Raw genomic sequence first — 17,257 nt, 5'->3', positions numbered from 1 at the left:
GGACTAGTTTAGTTTGGGATATGTTTGGACTGGTTCGACTGGAGGGTCTATTTTCATGCTGTATGACTCTATGACGGCAACTTTGGGAAAGTCCTTGAAATCTATGCAGTTTATAATGTGGATTTCTGACGAATTCTTTTTTTCAGAAGTATCCTGTCAGAGCAATAAAGTTACTGAGAAGTCCGTGTTTTCTCATCGAGTACTAACATGCAAGCAATTCCTGAAGAACCCAGAGAGGTGGAGTCCTTCAAGAACGTACTGAAACAATCGGAAAGGAACATAATCAGCTCAAGCCCCAAGACTGTATCAATTTATAAACTGAGATCCCCTTGGTGAATCCGGCAGGCATTCAAGCACAACTTTATTAGCATGCCTAAAATGCTAACCTGTTACCCTTCTGATATTTTAGGGATCTTGATTTGTTATTGATTAACATTCCATCTACACAGCACAGATCAGCAGATTGAAAAAAAAACATAAAGTTAATCGACATAACATATTCTGCAAGTGCCTCATCCTAATTTATATGTTATCATTCGAGACGAATGAGGACCTGACTTGAATGAATCTTCATTTAAATTGTGAAATTTTTATGCTGTGTTGATTCTACAACTCCTTCCAAATGATCATCATTGGTATTAAAATGTGAAACTCTTATTCAATATACTAGTTCCAAGACTGAGATACAGGCGACACGGCTCATTCCGGGGAAGGTGGGACTTGTGCAGCAGGACGGACTTCACTTTAACTAATGTCCTGGGTGGGAAATTTGCTGGTGCTATTCGGGTGGGTTGAAACTAGCTCAGCAGGGGGATGCGAACCAGAGGTGTAGTTGCAGTGCACAGGAGGATGAGGATGAGGATGAGGATGAGGACAGGGGCAGGATTTCAGTGTCACAGGAATGTGCTGGCAGACAGCGAAGTGGTTTGAAGTGTGTCTGCTTCAACACAAGAAGTATCCGAAATAAGGTAGGTGAGCTTACAGCATGGATAGGTACCTGGGACTTCGATGTTGTGGCCATTTCAGAGACATGGATAGAGCAGTGTGAGGAGTGGATGTTGCAGGTTCCAAGGTTTAGATCGTACATTAAAAACAGGCAGGGCTGTAAAAGAGGGCGGGGGGGGTAGTTGGGGGCATCGCCTTGTTAGTCAAGGATAGTATAACTGTGGCTGAGAGAACTTTTGATGAGAACTCATCTACTGCGGTAGTGTGGCCTGAGGTTAGAAACAGGAGAGGAGAGGTCACACTGCTTGGAGTTTTTTACAGGCGTCCGCAGAGTTCCAGGGAGGTGGAAGAGAGGATTAATAAAATTATTCTAGGTAGGAGTGAAAGGAACAGGGTGGTCATTATGGGGGACATTAACTTACCCAACATTGATTGGAAATGCTATTACTCTAGTACGTCGGATTGATCAGTTTTTGTCCAATGTATACAGGAGGCTTTCCTGACACAGTATGTCAAAGGGCCGACAAGAGGGGAGGCCACACTGGATCTGGTGTTTGATAATGAACCAGGCCATGTGTTTGATCCAGTTGTAGGTGAGCACTTTCTAAAGAGTGACCATAATTAAGTTGCATTTAGTTTAGCGATGGAAAGTGATAGGTACATGCCACATGTCAAGAGTTATCGATGGGGCAAGGGCAATTATAATGTGATTACGTAAGAATTATGATCTATAGAATGGGGTAGCAAAGTGCAGGGGATGCAGACAATGGAAACGTGGAGCTGTCAGGCAGGGAGGAAGTGATAACGTAAGGGAATCGTGGTTGACAACAGAAATTGCATCTCTTGTGACGAAGAAGAGACGGCTTATGTTTTGATGATGCAAGATGGTTCAGATGAGTGGATGGAGAGTTACAGATAAAGCTGGGAAGGATTTAAAAAGAGAGTGAAGAAGAGCAAACTGAGGACACGAGCAGTCTTTAGCAAATAGAATAAAGGAGAACCCTAAAGATGTTTATATGCGTGTGAGAAATAAAAGAATGATTCGGGTATGAATAGATCCAATCAAAGACGTAAGTGGGAAATTGAGTGTGGACTCTGTGGAGATCGGATAGGTGTTAAACAAACATTTCTCATAAGTTTTCACTCAGGAAAACGAAAATATTGCAGAGGAGAAGAATGAGGTACGAGATATTAGACAAGAAAGGTTAGTTACAAACATGTGTTACCATATCTAGGAGGAGTGAAAGTAGACAAGTCCCCTGGGCCAGATAGGAATTAAACGAGTATTCTCTGGGAATCAAGGGTGAGATAGCAGAGCCTTCGGCTTTGATATTTGAGTCATCATTGTCTACAAGTTTGTACCAGAGGACTAGAGGATTGAAAATGTCGTGCTGTTGTTCAAGAAGGGCAGTAGAGATGACCCAGAAAATTATAGACCAGTGAGACTTACTTCTGTTGCAGGAAAGATTTTGGAAAGGATTATAAGAGATAAACTTAATAATCATCTCGCAAGCAACAATTTGATTGGAGATAGTCAACATGGTTTCGTCAAGGGCAGGTTGTGTCTCACAAACCTCATTGAGTTTTTTGAGAGGTGACCATGCATGTAGATGAGGGTAGAGCAGTTGACGTGCTATACATGGACTTCAGTAAAGACTTTGATAAGGTTTCACATGGTAGGCTGTTGGAGAAAATGCAGAGGCATGGAATTGAGGGTGATTTAGCAGTTTGGATTAGAAACTGGCTTTCTGTAAGAAGGCTGTGTGTGCTGGTTGATGGAAAATATTCAGCTTGGAGTCCGGTTATTAGTGATGTGCCACAATGATCTGTTTTGGAACCACTGCTGTTTATCATTTTTATAAATGAATTAGACACAGGCATAGGTGGCTGGATTAGTAAATTTGCAGATGACACTAAAGTCGGTGGAGTAGTGGACAGTGTGGAAGACAGTGTGGTTGCAGGGCGACTTGGATAAACTGAAGAATTGGGCTGAGAGGTAGAAAATTAAGTTCAATGAGGCTAAATGTGAGGTGATGCACTTTGGACAGAATAACAGGAAGGCAGAGCGCTGTGTCAGTGGAAATATTCTGAGAAGTGTGGATGTGCAGAGGGATCTTGGAGTCCATGTAGATAGATCCCTGAAAGTTGCCACCCAGGTGGATAGTGCTGTTAAGAAGGCAAATGGTGTTAGGCTTCATTCTAGAGGGATTGAGTTCTGGAGCCGCAATGTCATGCTGCTGCTATACAAAACACTGGTGCGGCCACACTTGGAGTATTGTGTGCAGTTCTGGTCCCCATATTTCGGGAAGGATGTTTAATCATTGGAAAAGATGCAGAGGAGATTTACCAGGATGTTGCCTGGTCTGGAGGGAAGCTCTTATGAGGAAAGGCTGAGAGACTTGTGTCTTTTCTCATTGGAAAGCAAAAGGCTAAGGGGGATTTGATAGAGAAATACAAGATGACCAGATGACCATAGGGTAGACAGAGTAAGACGTTTTCCTAGGATGATGACATCAGCTTGTACGAGAGGGCAAAACTCCAAATTGAGGGGTGATAGATTTAAGACAGATGTCAGAGGCAAGGTCGTTACGCAGAGTGTGGTCAGGGCATGGAATGCCTTACCTTCTATTGTAGTCAACTCACCCACATTAGGTTGAATTAAAGAATCCTTAGATAAGCACATGGATGATTTTGGGATAGTGTCGGGGGATGAGCTGAGAATAGTTCATAGGTCAGTGCAAAATCGAGGGCTGGAGGGCCTTTTCTGTGCTGGGTTGTTCTGTGTTCTGTGTTCTATGTTCTATGGAATTGAGTTTCACAAGGTGGATGTGTTCTGGAAAGTGTGAAAATAAAGAAATCCCCTGCGCAGGATGGGATTGATCCAAGGATTCTCTGGGAAACCAGAAAGGAAATTGCATAGCCTCTGCTTTTGATCTTCATGTCGCCATTGTCTCCAGGAATAGTGCTAGAAGACTGGAGGGCAGCGAATGTTGTCCCCTTGTTCAAGAAAGGGATTAGAGACAACCTTGGTAATTATAGACCAGTGAGCCTTAATTCGCTTATTGGTAAAGTGTTGGAAACGGTAAGAAGAGAAAAGATTTATAATAATCTCGAAAGGAATAAGTTGAAAAGGGATAGTCAACACTGTTTTTTTAAGGGTAGGTTGTGCCTCACGGACCTCATTGAGTTATTTGAAAAGGTGACCAAACAGGTGGATGTTGGTAAAAAAGTTGATGTGGTTTATATGGATTTCACTAAGGCATTTGATAAGGTTCCCCATAGTAGGCTATTGCACAAAATATGGAGACATGGGATCAAGGGCGATTTAACTATTTGGATAAGACGTTCGCTAGCTGATAGAAGACAGAGGTTAATGAAAACTGTTCCGCCTGGAGTTCTGTTAGTCGCGTTGCACTGGAATGATCTGTTTTGGGGACACTGCTGTTGGTTATTTTTTTAAGGTGACCAGGATGAGGGCTTAAAAGAATGTGTTCCTGAACTTGTGAATGGCACAAAGTTCGGTGGAGTTGTTGAGAATAGTGACAAAGGACGTTATAGGTTACAGAGTGACATTGATAAGTTGAAGAGCTTGGCTAAGAGGTGGCAAATGGAGTTTAATGCAGAAAGGTGTGGGGTGATTCACTTTAGAAGGAGTACTGAGTATTTGGGGTAATGCATACAGTTCTAGTCAACATATTCTATGAAGGATCTGGAAGCTTTGGAAAGGATTCAGTTACACGTATGTTTAACACCACCAGATTGAAATGAAGGGCGACACAGTGGATCAGCGCTTTGCACTGCTGTCTGAAAGTGCCAGGGACACAGGGTCAATTCCACACTCCAGCTACTGCATAGCATTTGCATATTGTCCCAGTGTCTGTGTGAGTTTCTTTCCACAGTCAAATGATGTGTAGGCCAGGAGGATAGACATGTGAAAGACTGGGTTACAGGGTAAGGGGATGGATCTGGGTGGGATGTTCTTCGCAATGTCAGTGTGGATTTGCTGGGCGATATGGCCTGCTCCACTGTAGGGATTCTATGAATTCTATGCCACACTCACTCCTTTGCTGTGATAATGACCTGTGTCATCACTGTGACTAAGGATTGAAATGGCATCACTTCCATCATTTTCTTTACAGTTCTTCATATTAAGTATTCTTAATATTCAACCTTGAGTAACCATCAATGGAAGATTAACGGCAGCACCAGAAGCTCGTTAATTTATCATCGGTGTAAGGATACATTTCAGAGATTGTAGCTCTGGGAGCAATAAGTTGAGACAGATGTTGGTCAGTGGAAGAAAGACAGCACGGCTTTGTTCAGGGAATATCACCTTTCAGTATTATTTGTCTCATATCTGGTGAGGAAGCAAAACATTGATGAGTTTAATATAATTGTATTGATGACCAGGATGAAAATTATTTTAAAACAATTGCTGCACAATGGTTTTGTGAGCAGCACACTTGTGTGTATGAAATAAAGGGTATAGTGACATGGACATGAAACGTCCTGAGTGAAAGGGAACAGTAGCCATTAACAATTATATTTTGGACTGGAGAAAACTTTATATTGAAATTCCACGAGGTATAGTCGGTGGACCAATCTTCTTTCTGATATATAGTCGTGTCCTCGACCACAGGACGCAGGGCACCATTTCAACGTGTGTAGAATAATCAGAAACTTGGATGTTTTGTGATCGATTCGGAGGGAGAACGATATCCATGAGTAACCCAGATGGTTGGGCATGCTGGGCCATCCCTCCAGAACAAAGATAGTTGCCTAGAAATTGGGGTGTTTCAGAGACAGAAAGCTCTCAGAGCTGCAAACGTAGGAATAGGATGTTTTTGTTTTGAGGTTTTGGCCTTAATTGGATGTTGTTGATTCTTCCCACCTGCTTCCCGTCTGTATTCCTTCTGTCTTCCAACTATTGGGAAGATTTTTTTTCCCACGGCGCCAGGGCTGGACTCCTCATTGTTTTTCCTCCCTCGTTAAGTTAAAGTGAATCGCCTGTCCTACTTAATTGTGTTTTTTTTCTTCCTGACGTTAAGCTTTTCAGAAGTATGCATTCATAACTGTTTCTTATTAGAAATCACGCGTGACATTTCAAAACTCTGCCTGACTGTTAAATGGTCTAATTTGATTGGTCCTTACACCTGAGAGGCTCTGAATAGTTTTGATATGATCATGCATAGAAACATATGATTGAGGAATAGCAATGTGTCACTAACATTTCAAGTCTGCTTGGCTATTCAGCAAGATTATGATTGGTCTGGGTGTGACATGTCCCAATAGCAGTCCCTTTTAACCAGCAAAGTATATTAGTCTGACATAAATAAATATTCACCTGCCTCCCGACTGTATGCGTACTCTTTTATAACTATTGGGAAGTTTCTTTCCCCCCAGCAGCTAGGGCTGGACTCCTCATTGTTTTTATTCCCTCATTCAGTTAAAGTGAATCGCTTGTCCTACTTCCTTCATCACATTTCCTTCATTTCCATCCTCAGTGGGAGCCACAATGTGACAACAGTGTTTGCAAGTTCCAGTCTCCATAAAGCAAGTACCTTCCCAGGATGCATGCTCGCAAGTTTGGTGGAAAATATTTCTGGCTGAGAAACAGCGTTAATATTTCAGCTATGTATAGTATAGTGCTGTAATGTAAAGTGCATTTCCCTCCCCATAGAATCTTGCAGATTCGTTAAATATTTCATTATTTTCTATTCTTCCTTCAGATTTATGGAATCTGCTTTGGTTTAGCTGGAGAGTCCTGAGAATGGAGAACTCATCTCAAGAAGAGTATTTGTTAGATTAATTCCGTGGATAGAGGAGTCGCTGGTTATGCCAGCATTTATTGAGTGACTCTGTTTGTGTAGAAGGTAGTTAAGAGTCAGTCACATTCCTGTGGGTCTGGAATCACACGTACACCAGAGCAGACAAACATGGCAGTTTCCTTCCCTGAAGGGCACGAGTGAAGGAGATTGATTTTTCCAACAATTGGCAATGGATTCACCTTGATCAGTCGACCCTTCACTTGAGACTTTCACTGAATTTTATTTTCACCATCTTCCATCGCAGGATCTGACGGTGATATCCCAGAACGTTACATGGGTCTCTGTATGAACAGTCCAGCGATAATAACAGTAAGGCATTCGCTTTGAAATCTCAGTGAGAGCTGGAAACACGCATTACACCATCCCACAAATAAATCATTCACAGCTAAATTGAAGTAGGAGATTGCCCACGTGATCCCATTTACTGACACAACAGTGCAGCCTTAGCAGAGACAGAAAATTCACATACTTCACTTGTGTGAATAGATTCAAAGAACAAAGAAAATGACAGATCAGTAATAGCCCTCCATGCTTGAGCCATCTTGATCCTCTATCTAAACCTGTCGCCTATTTTCTAATGGTCTGTATCTCTCTGTTCCCTGCCATTCATGTGTCTGTCTAGATATATCTTAAATGACACTATTGTCACAGCCTCAACTGCCTCTGCTGGCAACGCATTCCAGGCACCCAAAACCCTCTGTGTAAAGAACTTTTCCCGAAACTTTTTCCCTCTCACTTTGAACTCCTGGACCAAGTTATTGAGTTTCCTACTCTGAGAAAAAGCTTCTTGCTATCCACCCTGTCTATGCCTCTCATGATTTTGCAGACCTCAATCAGAGCTCCCCCCCACCTCAACTTATGTCTTTCTAATAAAATAATCATAATCTACTCAACCTCTCTTCATAGCTACTGACCTTCATACCAGGCAACATCCTATAAACCTATAAAGAGGTGCAGGTCAGGTGAATTGGCCATGCTAAATTGCCCGTAGTGTTAGGTAAGGAGTAAGTGTAGGGGTATGGGTGTGTTGCGCTTCGGCGGGTCGGTGTGGACTTGTTGGGCCGAAGGGCCTGTTTCCACACTGTAAGTAATCTAATCTAATCTAATCTAATCTTCTGCACTCAGTCCAAAGCACCCACGTTCTTTTGGTAATGTGTTGAACAGAACTGTACACAGTATTCCAAATGTGGCAATCTTATACAAATTGTATCATGACCTGCCAACTCTTGTATTCAATACCCCGTCCAATGAAGGAAAGCATGCCGTATGCCTTCTTGACAACTCTATTGGCCTGCATTGCCACCTTCAGGGAACAATTGATATGAACATCCAGATCATTGTGTAAATCAATTTTCCCTAGGACATTTGCATTTGCTGTATTGTACGCTCTTGAATTGGTTGATCCGAAATGCATCGCCTCACATTTGCCTGGATTGAACTCTATTTGCCAATTCTTTGCCCAACTCTCCAATCTATCTATATTTTGCTGTTTTCTCTGACAGTCCCCTTCGTCATCTGCTACTCCACCAATCTTTGTGTCATCTGCAAACTTGCTAATCAGATCACCTATACGTTCCTCCAAATCATTTACATATATCACTAACAAGATTGGACCCAGCACGCATCCCTGTGGAACACCACTGGTCACAGGTCTCCATTTTGAGAAACTTAATTTCACGACTACTCTCTGTCTCCTGCTACCCAGCCAGTTCTCTATCCATCTAGCTAGTACACCCTAGATCCCATAGTACACACACACACACACACACACACACACACACACACACTTTCTCACACGCACAACCCCTACCTCAGACAGACAGGCACAGACAGACAGACAAAGACCCACATGCACACATATATTTTGTGTGGTGAATTTGTACTGCATAGTTGCATTACACGTTGCTCAAAAACTGCATACATTCATGTAGAACTCTGAGCTCAAAAACTGCAGGAATTTATGTAAAACACTGTTATCTCACTTATTAGATTAGAATCAATCTAAACATCAGGTCATAGACAGAGAACACAGGAGGCTAACACCTTCAACATATTGTCTTGCTATCACCATTGTTAACAGCTAACCCAAGAATGCAACTTTAAAAATAAGGGTTTTGTGATTTACACATGAAAGAAATGAACCTATCACTGGATTCTAACAGATGAAAGGCTGTGTTACGATCGAGCCCTCCACAATCACCTGGTGAAGGAGCGTCGCTCCGAAAGCTAGTGTGCTTCCAATTAAACCTGTTGGACTATAACCTGGTGTTGTGTGATTTTTAACTTTGCACACCCCAGTCCAACACCAGTATCTCCAAATCTAGAATAACCAACACCTTCTCCCTCCTAATGCTGACTTGCCCTAGAGTAATCAAACATCTGTCCTTACCCTTAAAATCCATCATGTTCCTCGCCTCAGTGAATACCGATGCAAAGCACTCATTAAGAATTTCACTCATTTTCTCTGACTCCACGCATAACTTTCCTCGTTTGATCTTGAGTGTGCCATCCTTTTCTCTAGTCATGCTTTTGATTCTTATATATGAATAAAAGGCTTTGGTATTTTCCATAACCCTGCTTACTAGGAATATCTCATGACCCCCTTTCGCCCTCTTAATTCCTTGTTTCAGATTGGTCCTACATTCCTGATATTCTTCCAAACCTTCATCTGTCTCCAGTTGCCTAGACTGCATGTCCTATTCCTTTTTCCTCTTAGCTACTCTCACATTTTCACCTGTCATCCACGGTTACCTAATCTTGCCATGTCTATCCACCACTTTCACAGAAACATATTTCTCTTGAACATGAATTAACCTCTCTTTAAAAGCTTCCCACATATCACATTTACCTTCAAACAGCTGCTCCCAATCTATATTTCCTAACCCCTGCTGAGGTTTTGTATAGTTTGTCTTCTCCCAATTTAAGGAAGGCATCCTTGCAAGAGGATTCGCAGTAGGTTAAAATGATCTCCAGCATCTGCAGACCTCACTTTATACTCGAAGATTTTAACCTACTGCGAATCCTCTTGCAAGGATGCCTTCCTTGAAGAAGCTCTCTTCCTCCGTCTACATTCTCCTCATTCCTGATGAAGGGCTCTGGCCCTAAACGTCGAATTTCCTGTTCCTTGGATGCTGCCTAACCTGCTGTGCGTTAACCAGCAACACATTTTCAGCCCTTCTCCCAATGTAGCACTCTTCCTTTAGGACGACTCTCGTCTTTGTCCATGATTATTCTAAAACGGATGGAATTGCGATCACTACTCCAAAAGTAATCCCCTGCTGAAACTTCAACCACCTGACTGAGTTCATTTCACATCACCAGGTCAAGTATGACCACTTGCCGAATTGCAGTATTTACATAATGCCCTCCTGAATGTTCCTTACAAATTCTGCCACATCTAGACCTCGAACTCTCAATGAATCCCAGTCTGTCTAGGGAAAATTTAAATTTCCATTCACCATAACTCTGTTGCTCCTACAATTGTCCAAAGTCCATTTACATATTTATACCTGTATCACACACTCAATTTATACTCTAAAGCTCCAGTAATTTCCTCTCCTGAATTAAATATCTTTCCGTATTGTCTGTTCCTATCCCTGTCCATGGTTATGGTAAAGGTGAGGCAGTTGTATTCATTGTGCACCAAGCTGTCGCCCACCAAGAGATCAATATTGGGGAATTTGAAATCACCCATATCAACAGCTCTGTTAAAACCCTTTCCAAAATTTGCTGTCCAGTCTGTTCTACCATCTCTCTGCTGTTACTGAGGGTTTTTAGAAAACACCCAAGAAAGTGACTGCTCTTATCTTGTTACTGACTTCGATCCATACTGACGCAGTTGACACGCCCTTCTTAACAACCTCCTTTTCTGCAGCTGTGATGCACTCTCTAATTAAAAATGCTACCCCCTTCTGTTTTACCCCCCTCTCTGTTCTTTTGAAGAGATCTAAATCCTGGAACATCCTGCAACCATTCCTGCCCCTGTCAAATCCGCATTTCTGTTATGGCCACAACACCTTAGTTGCAAGTACTCATTCATGCTCTAAGTTCATTCCTCTTATTCCAGACACTCCTTGCATTGAAAGAATAAATAGAATGGGGAAGGAGTGGTACAGTGACACAATGGTTAGCAATGCCTTATGTGACAATGTCACTTGAACAAGGTTTTTTCAGCCTTGGCTTTCTTTGAATGCAATTTTCTAAAGGCAGATGCCCAAGTGCACCGAAAGAAACTGGTTGAACAAGGGCAGGAGAGTGATCAGTTCTCCCAGTTCAGGGTTTTCTAGTTTAGTTTAGCAGGAGCAGTCACAATGCTCCAGAGTCCAGGGAAGCTTGCAGCTTCAGCAATTATTTCCTGATTGACTTTCTCTCCGAAATCTCTTTGGCTGTTGTCCCTCCTCCCCGTGCAAATCTGTGTTTCAATTTAAATTTTGCTAAGGACTGTGTTTATGGGATGTTACTGGATTGGAAAATCTCCTTCTTTAAGTTGCTGTATTGCGTTGGCTAACTTTTCCAATTGTTGTTATTCTAAATTCTGTTTTCTTTTGTTCATGTCCCAATGTAATGTTTAAATAAATTCTGTTTTGTGCAAAGTCGGGTAGTTTGACCAGCTGCATCACACCTGGAATATACACTTTATAATAAGAAAAAGTTAGGGTCTAGGTGAGTTTCTTCAATTCGTTTGCGGGGTTCTGGCATGGTCCAAAACCAATTCAGGGAGTCTTGTCAGAATTGTTTCGACAATTCTAGTTTGATTTTAGGGTTTTGTACTCAAAGACAGTTTGTGGTCAGTTTGTGGTCAGTTTCAGAGTCTTGCATTCTGGGAGTTGAACTTGACTGGTTTAAGCACTGATTGGTGAAGTAACGGCTCTTTCACTCACTAAGTTTCCTGGAGGTGGTAGACATAATTTTGGAGTTTTAAAGCCAAAGCTGTTGGGAATTGGCAGGTAAACTGGGGTTGAGAGTTGTCAACATCTGTGAGGAAAGGGGAGGTAATTACAACAAGAGCTCAGCATTTAACTTTGTTGGAAAAGTCTTCAGAATCTTTGGAAATTGTTAGAATTCAACTGCAGATGAGGAAACTTGAACATGAAAAAGAATTGAGACAGTTTGACTTGCAGTTAAACGCAGAGGAAAGAGAAAAGGAAACAAATCACCATTGCAGAACAAAAACAGAAAGGAAAGAGTTGCTTTGGCAGATCAAAAAAGAAAGATGAGGCGGGCTCTAGCAGAAGAACGGGAGAAAGATACAGAACTTGAACTTCATAATTTGGCTCTTATACAGTAAAATCGACGTAAAAGATAGAGTTGAAGGTAGAAGATAAGCTTAGCGAGGAGGAGTTTGAGGATGAGCAAACTTAATGTAGCCGAAGGTCTGGTGAGACTCTGTTTCAATATAGACCGACTGACTCCCACAGCTACCTGGACTGCACCTCCTCCCACCCTGCACCCTGTAAAAACTCCATCCCATATTCCCAATTCATTCGTCTCCGCCGCATCTGCTCCCAGGAGGACCACTTCCAATACCATACAGGCCAGATGGCCTCCTTTTTCAAGGACCGCAGATTCCCCCCAGACGTGATCGACGATGCCCTCCACCGCATCTCCTCCACTTCCCGCTCCTCCGCCCTTGAGCCCCGCCCCTCCAACCGCCACCAAGACAGAACCCCACTGGTTCTCACCTACCACCCCACCAACCTCCGTATACAGCGTATCATCCGCCGTCATTTTCGCCAACTCCAAACGGACTCCACCACCAGGGATATATTTCCCTCCCCTCCCCTATCAGCGTTCAGCAAAGACCACTCCCTTCGTGACTCCCTCGTCAGGTCGACACCCCCCACCAACCCAACCTCCACTCCCGGCATCTTCCCCTGCAACCGCAGGAAATGCAAAACTTGCACCCACACCTCCTCCCTTACTTCTCTCCAAGGCCCCAAGGGATCCTTCCATAACCGCCACAAATTCACCTGCACCTCCACACACATCATCTATTGCATCCGCTGCACCTGATGTGGCCTCCTCTATATTGGGGAGACGCGCCACCTACTTGCGGAATGCTTCACGGAACACCTCTGGGACGCCTGGACCAACCAACCCAACCACCCCATGGCTCAACACTTTAACTCTCCCTCCCACTCCACCGAAGACATGCAGGTCCTTGGACTCCTCCATCGCCAGAACATAACAACACAACGGTTGGAGGAAGAGCGCCTCATCTTCCACCTGGGAACCCTCCAACCACAAGGGATGAACTCAGATTTCTCCAGTTTCTTCATTTCCCCTCCCCCCACCTTGTCTCAGTCGATTCCCTCGAACTCAGCACCGCCCTCCTAACCTGCAATCTTCTTCCTGACCTCTCTGCCCCCCACCCCACACCGGCCTATCACCCTCACCTTGACCTCCTTCCACCTATCACATCTCCATCGCCCCTCCCCCAAGTCCCTCCTCCCTACCTTTTATCTTAGCCTGCCTGGCACCCTCTCCTCATTCCTGATGAAGTGCTCTGGCCCGAAGCGTCGAATTTCCTGTTCCTTGGATGCTGCCTGACCTGCTGTTCTTTAACCAGCAACACATTTTCAGCTCTGTTTCAATATATCCAAGCATTTCCTAAATTTGATGACAAGAATGCCAAAGCCTTTTTCATCTCGTTTGAGAAAGTTAAGCTAAAAGTAGCATTAGTGAGTTATTTGCATCATGATCAGAGGAGGAGGGGAGTATGAGGAGGTGAAGAAAACCATCTTAAGTGCACATAAGCTTGTGCCAAAGGCCTACAGATAACATTTTGGGAAGCTAACGAGTTACCCTGGTCAAACATACGTTGTGTGTCAAAGGGTCGAACTCAGCTATTTGATAGGTGGGAAGGGTATTAAAATTGATCTATTATATGACATTCTTGGAGAGACGATTATTTTGGAAGAGTTCAAAATTCGCTTCCAGAGGTGATGAGAGCATATATGGAAGAGCAAAGAGTTAAAACGGCAACATTAAGTGCTGAAATAGCTAATGATTATGAGTTGTTTCTCAAAGCAAAGTTTCAACCCACCAGGGATACTAATTGGAGGAAAAAGAAATTCCTTGGAGTCTGCCTGCTCCACTCACTGAATTATTGAAGAAATGCAAGAAGCTTCAGGTGATGGCAGACTGTCAGAAGATATTTAACAGCCTGAAAACTGTGCTAACCACTGCTCCAGTAATAACCACACCCAGTTGTGCAAAGCCATTCAAAGTGGCTGTCAATGAAGTGATGTTCATGCCGGTGTTATATTATCGCAAGAAGACGACAGAGAAGATAAAAGGCCGATCTGATGCTTTTCTAGGAATTTGAACATTCATCAACATAAATATGGAGGAATAAAGAAGAAGGCTTTAAGCCGAGTGTTGGTGACAGAACATTTCAATGTTTATATTGCCGGTGATGTGTCTGAAACAATCATGTATATGCTGACCATAATCTGTTAAAGTTATTGGGGAAATTTTAAAGGACAATTCCAGACTGTTTAGATAGAGTTTATTAATACAGCAATTCAATTTGAAAATTATCAGTCTGACAGGATGAGAAAATGTAAATGCTGATGCATTGTCGAGACTTGGATGAAAGAAACTGCTGCGTAAACAAACTGAATTGAATTGAACTGAATTTATTGTCAACTGTACCGAGGCACAGTGGAAAGATTTGTCTTGCGAGCAACACAGGCAAATCACAGAGTTAAGTAGCATAGATAGTAAATAATAGGTAAACAGCAGCAAAAATAACAACACAGGTACTGGCGAATGTTCAGGGTTTGTGAGTCCATTCAGTTTTCTAACAACTGTAGGGTAGAAACTGTTTCAAAACTGGCTGGTGACTGTGTTCAGGTTTCTGTACCTTCTCCCCGATGGTAGAGGTTGGAGAAAAACATTGCCAGGATGGGATGGATCTTTGGAAATGCTGGAAGCCTTTCCTTGTCAATGGGCCTGGTAGATGCATTCTATAGATGGGAGGTTGGCTTTTTTTGATTGTCCGGGCTGAGTCCACCACTCTCTGTAACCATCTTCAATCTTGGATGGTACAGTTGCCATACCACGTAGTGATACATCCAGACAGAATGCTCTCAATGGAGCACCTATAAAAGTTGGCAAGAGTATTCACAGTCATGCCTAATTTCTTCAGCTACCTGAGGAAGAAGAGACGTTGTTGTTCTTTGTAACCAGCGTTCCACATGAAGAGTCCAGGAAAGCTTGTTGTTGATGAACATTCCCAGGAACGTGACACACTCCATTCTTTCCACCTCTGTACTGTTAATGTGTAGGGGGACATGAATTATATCCCACCGAAAGTCAATAATGAGTTCCTTGGTTTTGCTGGCATTGAGAGCTAGGTTGCTCTCAGTGCATCATTTTTCCAGGTCTTCAACTTCCCATCTGTAGTCTGTTTCATCGCCATCTGAGACTCGACCAACTGTGGTGGTATCATCATGAACTTGTAAATGGCATAGGTCTGGTATTTAGTGACGCAGTCATGGGTAGATAGTGAGTTCAGTAGGGGGCTGAGTACGTGCCCCTGGGGGCTCCAGAGTTGAGTGTTAGTGAGGATGAAATATTGTCCCTAGTCTTCCCCGATTGTAGCCTGTGGGTCAGGAAACTGAGGATCTAGTTGCAGTGTTGAGCTTAGTCCTAGATCACTTAGATTAGTAATCAGTCTCATGAGGATAATAGTGTTGAATGCTAAACTGTATTAAACGACTAGGATTCTTATGTAGCCGTTCTTGGTGTCAAGATTGTCTCGGGAGGAGTGAAGTACAAATGATATGTCATCTGACGTGGATCTGATGATCCGATAGGCAAATTGGAGTGGGTCATGAGTAGTTGGGAGGCTGGAGTTGTTTAATGCCATGACCAGGAGAAAGTGAAGTCTGCAGATGCTGGACATCAGGGTTGAGAGTGTGTTGCTGAAAAATCACAGCAGGTCAGGCAGCATCCGAGGAGCAGGAGTTGATCAATGCCATGATGAGCCTTTCAAAGCACTTCATGACCACCGAAGTTAGGGCCCCTGGGCGGTAGTCATTGAGACATACTGCACGAGGGAAGAAACTGTTGCACAGTCTGGCCGTGAAAGAGTGAATGATCTGTTACCTTCTGCCCCATGACAGGAGGGAGAAGAGTTTGAGTGACGGGCATGTGTGGTTTTCAACAATGTTCATGGCCTTTTGGATGCAGCGTGTGGTGTAAATGTCTGTAATAGAGGGAAAAGAGACCCCGAAGATCTTGTCAGTTGAACTCACTATACGTTGTAGGATCTTACAATCTGAGATGGTGCAATTCCCGAACCAGGTGCACTGTGTTCAGTACTGGTCACTGTACCTTTTGAATAAAGTAAATGCGTTGGAAGCAGTTCAGAGAAGGTTTAATGGAGCAGTACCTGAAAGGAGTGGATTGCCTTACTAGGAAATGTAAGGTAAACTAAGTCTGTATCCTCTGGGGTTTAGAAGAAAAGGTGAGACAAACTTGAAACATGAAAGTTCCTGAGGGGACCTGACCAGCTCGATGTGGAAAATATGTGTCATTTTGCTGGAAGTCTCGAACTGAGGAATCATTGTTGGAAAATAGGGCATAGTCATTTAAAATTATAAAGAAATATTTCTTTTATCTCAGTGGGTTCAGTGTCTTTGGATTTCACTTCCTCAAAAGGCAATCGATGCAAAATCTTTAAATATTTTTAAGGCATAAAGCAGATATACGCTTAATGAAAAATAGAGCAGAGTCATTTAAAATTATAACGAAACTTTTCTTTTTGTCTCAGAGGGTTCAGTGTCTTTGGATTTCACTTCCTCAAAAGGCATTCAATGCAAAATCTTTAAATATTTGAAGACAAAAAGCAGATACATGCCTAATTACCACGGTAACAAAGGACTATCGGGGAGATGCAGGCAACTAATGGTGAGGATGAAACCAGATCAGTCATGATCTTACTGAATGGCAGAGCAGGCTTCAAGGGCCAAGTAGTCTATACTTGTTCCTTATTTGTATGTCCAAATAAACCAATGAACAAAGAAACTCAAGTCTTGTCTAGTTATTGTGGGTAAGGAAGGTGTTTGAGATCCCACTTCATTCACTCAGTGGAAATAACTCCTCTCTGTTTAGACGAGCAGCTTCAATTAACTTTCAATCAAACCATTCCTCTATCTTCTAAATTCCAAGAAGTACAATATTCCAGGTGAGATGATGCATTTTAGTAAAATGGGTGGAGAACATACGAGAAAGAAATAGAAGTCATCCATTGGGCCTCAAAACGGTTATAGGTTATCGATTTATGCTTCAATTCCACATGAAACTTGACCCCAAATACATTTTCTTCTTAAAATTTGATCGTGGAATGCAGGCATCACTTGCTGGTACGAGTTGCACTTATGAATGTGGTGGTGAGCTGGCTTCTTGAACCTCTGTGCTGTAGGCCCACTCATAACGCTACTAGGGAGCAAATTCTGTATTTTGACCCAATAACA

This window comes from Hemiscyllium ocellatum, chromosome 26 (genome assembly GCF_020745735.1).
Source record: "Hemiscyllium ocellatum isolate sHemOce1 chromosome 26, sHemOce1.pat.X.cur, whole genome shotgun sequence".
NCBI lineage: Eukaryota > Metazoa > Chordata > Chondrichthyes > Orectolobiformes > Hemiscylliidae > Hemiscyllium > Hemiscyllium ocellatum.
Note: the sequence above shows the minus strand (reverse complement) of the source record.